The sequence below is a fragment of the Bidens hawaiensis genome, unplaced genomic scaffold, assembly GCF_021521415.1.
Source record: "Bidens hawaiensis isolate Kalapana, Puna unplaced genomic scaffold, B.hawaiensis_p1.1 tig00046147_1, whole genome shotgun sequence".
Lineage (NCBI taxonomy): Eukaryota > Viridiplantae > Streptophyta > Magnoliopsida > Asterales > Asteraceae > Bidens > Bidens hawaiensis.
Window position 1 is genome coordinate 12,849 of NW_027505970.1, and position 4,630 is coordinate 17,478.

Below are 4,630 nucleotides of genomic sequence, written 5' to 3' on the forward strand. Positions count from 1 at the left end.
CCAATAACTAATTGTAGCTAAAGCATAGTAATTTAAAAATGTTGTCGAGCATCTTTAATGAATATAAATTGAGCCACGTTTCCTTCTCATGTTTAAATATTAAATTTAATATTTAAAGCCGCTCAATGAACATGCGAGGTGTTCATTATGACTCTTTCTGCGGGTAACGATTAAAAAGATTAGGGAGTAGGGAACCAATCCCTCCCTTAATCAAGTTACTAAATCAAAGGATGAAACTGAAAATAAATTAAATTTTTTTACTTGCTTAGTAGAATTGGAAACTTAATTTAGAGTGCATCTAGTTTGCGAAATTCAATGGAACAGGAATTTGTATCCATTCTCTTGATGTGTTCGGTTTGCATAATTTGTTGAACTCACTTAAAGGATTTCATTTGAAATATTTCATACGAAGTTAATGAAATCTTTGACCCCCCACACCACCCACCAATGCGTTCCGGTAGTATCGATACAGGTCCGTTACTGATACCTCATACAACATGTAGAGTTTGAAAACAAAACTAAAAGACCGAGAACTGATACGGTTCCTGAACCCAAAACCAGGGTCTGCCCGTGGGCAAGTGAAAACAAGTTAGGGTTTTAGGCCCACACTTAATTACAGTCAAATCCAAAAAAACACTATATATAAATATATTATAATGGGTAAAGTAAGTTCAAAGTTTTGTATTGGTGTGATGGTAGGCTTGGTTATTACTAAATTATAGACAGATCATGAGTTCAAAACTTATAGTAAGCAATTTCTTTTTTCTTAATAATTGTCATAAAATAGTTATATTACTTTTAGTTGATTGCATTCACGTGGCCACGTGGGACCGGAAAAGCTTGTTTAATGTGGGCTTAGCTATATATGGGCTCCGCTAATAATAAATGAAGTGAGCTGGATTACAAATTGTGTCGGTTATGAAGCCCATGGAAACTAAAATAAAGGGTTAAATCGACAATTAGAGGGGGCTGGTTTTTTTGTGTGAAGTGTTGACTGCAGTAGGCAGAAAGGGCGCAGCCTAGGGCCCCGGGTGAATGTTTCGTATAGTTTAAACATTAAACTTTATTTTATTCATCTAATTTGGATTTGTTTTTGACATTGACAAAGTTGTCTAAACAATTTGATGTGTTGATTTATTTAAACTATTTGCTTTTATTATAAATCCTTACTTTTCAACTTGTTCAGTTGATAACAAAACCTAGTGGCTTGTTGAATGACATATAGTAGGTTGATTTACATTAGTAAATAGGGAAATTGAATAAAAAAAAAATCTTAGAGTAAAGTGTCATTTTCGTCATTGTGGTTTGACAAATAATGCGAATTTAGTCCAAAAGGTTTATTTTTTGCGTATGGACCCTTCACGTTTCCCAGTTCTTGCCAAATGTTACATCCAAATCACTAACTCCGTTAAATTTAATCGTTAAGTCAGGGGTAAACATGTCTTTTCACTCTTTCTTTATTATAATACTTTATTTCAGTGCACTGCGGTTTTCGTCCCTCCGGTTTGTCCAAATTTGTAGTTTTATTCCAGTAGTTTCAAATGTGCAATTTTCTTCCATATGGTTTCATTTCACTTGCAATTAAACCCGAATTCTATAATCTCGTTAAGTCGGGTCGTTAAACCCATCAGTGTGCCCTTCACGTGAGGGGCAGTTTTGTTCCTTATTTTTTCCCCCAAATACACTCCATCCCCTCACGTGGGAGCTTGAGAACTGGAACTGAGGTTTATTTGGGTAGATGATGTGTGGGTAAAAGTATGTGCATTAAGTGTTTTATATTGTGTGTTTTACTTGTTTATATGTATCGAACACAAATACTTTGATAGGTTTTATGTTTACAGGTGTGTGGAGCTTAAAGAAGCAAATTTGGAGCATTCATGATGGAGTGGAAATGAAAATGATGATCCATAAGATGCTAGAGAATTGAAATACGAAGACGTGGCCGCAAACGGGGAGGAAAACGGAGTTGAAAGGAAGATTTTATGAAGAAAATAGTTTTGGGCTGGCATGACCGTAAGGCAGAGTGTCCTGAGCGTACCTTACGGTCTGGTCTGAGGGAAAAAGAGATTTTGGTGATTTTCTTCTATATTTAAAGCCCTAAAACCCTAAGAATCAAGATCAGTTTGGGGACTTCTTGGAGGCTATCATACACCATCCTAACACCTACCAATCACCACAATCATCTCAACCAAGAATCAAGATCTTCAAGATTCATATGCTAGGCTAAAGCTTTTGTGACCATCTCCGGGCATAGGGTTGTGTTTGTAAGCAAGACCTTTTGGTATTTTAAGCCTAAATATTGGATTTGGATTTGGTTAATCATTCGGTTAGTTGACTCTTTACAATTGTTTATGCATTCAACAGTTTTTCGTAATTGAATGTTTTATGTTTTTATCAGTTTATTGATTTGTGGTCATCAACTTTTAGGATTAAGTTCTTTGACTCAATGGCCCGTTTATCATTTAACATTAAATCACTTACACTTATCAAACCTTAAAACTGGTAATCAATTAGGTTATTATTCATCCAAATCAATTGTTCGGATTAAGTTCTGTCAATCAGTGAGGTCAAATATCTAGTCTTTTGATTATAAGTGTAATCAATCGAGTTTTCCAAATAGGTTTAACAATTGGTCTAGTCTGTTTCACAACCTGAGACCTGGAGTTTGGTTACTTTTCTCTAATTGTTTACAACAAATCATTATTTAATCTGCTTGACATCGTTTGTCCACTCTAGAATAATTAATTAAAAAGCATTAAACTTGATTAGAACTTTTCACTGATTTCCTGTGGATTCGACACCTTACTTGCCCTAGATAGTAAAGGTATTTTATAAATGTTTTTTATTAACCTTTCGACATCGATCAAAATGGCGCTGTTGCCGAGGAATCAACGCGCAAAGTGCTAGTTTAGCTTAGTTTTTAGTTTTTGTTTTTAATTTTTCTTCTTTGATTTTACGCGGGGTGTTGGTGTTTGTGTATTTGCAGATAACTTCACAAGTTGATGCAGACGAGATATTCCCGTGAGAAAGAGTTGCTCCAGTTTGATCCCGAAATCGAGAAAACAGCAAGACAAAAACGAGCAAATCAGAAACCCATACTAAACCAAATACCTGAATTCATAGCACCAAAAGAAGAGACCATAAGTAACCGAAACAGAAGAAACCCAAATGTTTACCAACCACATGACCAAGAACAACCAGTTGCTCAAAACCAGAACGTTAACCGTGACCGAAACCGCAATCTGTTCAACCAAAGAAATGCAAACCGTAATCCCAGGAACATGGATGCCAACTTGTCAACCAGATCAGCTCTAGTGAACCGTCAAAGACACAATTATTTTAGAGAGGAGAGACCTGAGATTGATCGTGCTCGTGCACGGGTGGAAAATTGGCACATAGGGGACGATTTTGGTTTCGATTCTAAGGAGGAGGAGGAGCGTAGAGATGAACAGGGGTTCGATATCAGTAACAAGATCCAGTGATGACCAAGAAATTAGACATAATCATCCAGAAAATCAGAGAGAGATCGAGCACCAAAACGGCAACCACACCATGAACAGCCGTATTTTGATTTTGATGATGGAGTTCCAATCCACCGCCAGTCAGAGGCGTTCAAAGCCACTTCATTCCACAAGTGGCTACGAATCCTCTACCAATCATCATTCCAGTCAGACGTGGAAGAACTTTTTCGGTAAGGCGGAATAGTTTGACGGGTTTACCTACATTTCATGGAAGCATCCTCTGTATTACCGCGGCTGCTGGCACAGAGTTAGCCGATGCTTATTCCCCATATACCTTCATTGCTTCTTCTCCGGGAAAAGAAGTTCACGACCCGTGGGCCTTCTCCCTCCACGCGGCATTGCTCCGTCAAGCTTTCGCCCATTGCGGAAAATTCCCCACTGCTGCCTCCCGTAGGAGTCTGGGCGTGTCTCAGTCCCAGTGTGGCTGATCATCCTCTCGGACCAGCTACTGATCATCGCCTTGGTAAGCTATTACCTCACCAACTAGCTAATCAGACGCGAGCCCCTCCTTGGGCGGATTCCTCATTTTGCTCCTCAGCCTACGGTACACTTGAGTGATTTCAACTCGATATGCGCACTCATCTCGAGTCAAGGTTTTACTACGGAAGAGGTGAAGATGGTAGTCTTCCAGTTTAGTTTGAAAGATGCAGCAAAGCAGTGGTTTTTATCATTGCCATCAGCTAGTATTTTCACTTGGGGAGACTTGGCACAACAGTTTTTAGACGAGTATTATATCCCCAGAGAACCGCAGAGGCCCTCAACAACATTCGAAACTTTCAGCATATCATCGGTGAAACTTTCTATGAATCATTCCAAAGGTTTAAACGATTGTTAAGGACTTGTCCACATCATGGGATTGCCTTATGGGAAATTGATAAAGGCATTCCATGATAGTCTCTCAAATGATGATGTTCGTGACCTCCAAGCCACCATGAATGGATCTTTTCTTGCAAATGACGAAAACGAGGATTGGGGACATTTGGAGAGACATGCGAGTAATTCAAAGAGACAAGCACAGTCGAACAGGATGTCAAATAGGGCGGTGGTAAAAGTAGTTGAAAGTCATGGGTCAGATGATAGAATGGATAGATTGGAAAAGAAGATGGATA

The 4,630-nt window shown here is 38.6% G+C and overlaps 1 pseudogene; it reads right to left on the reverse strand.

Moving 5' to 3' along the window:
- Positions 1–3,733: 3,733 nt before the first annotated feature.
- On the reverse strand, positions 3,734–4,091 carry LOC143616189 (18S ribosomal RNA; annotated as a pseudogene).
- Between the last annotated feature and the right edge of the window lie 539 nt (positions 4,092–4,630).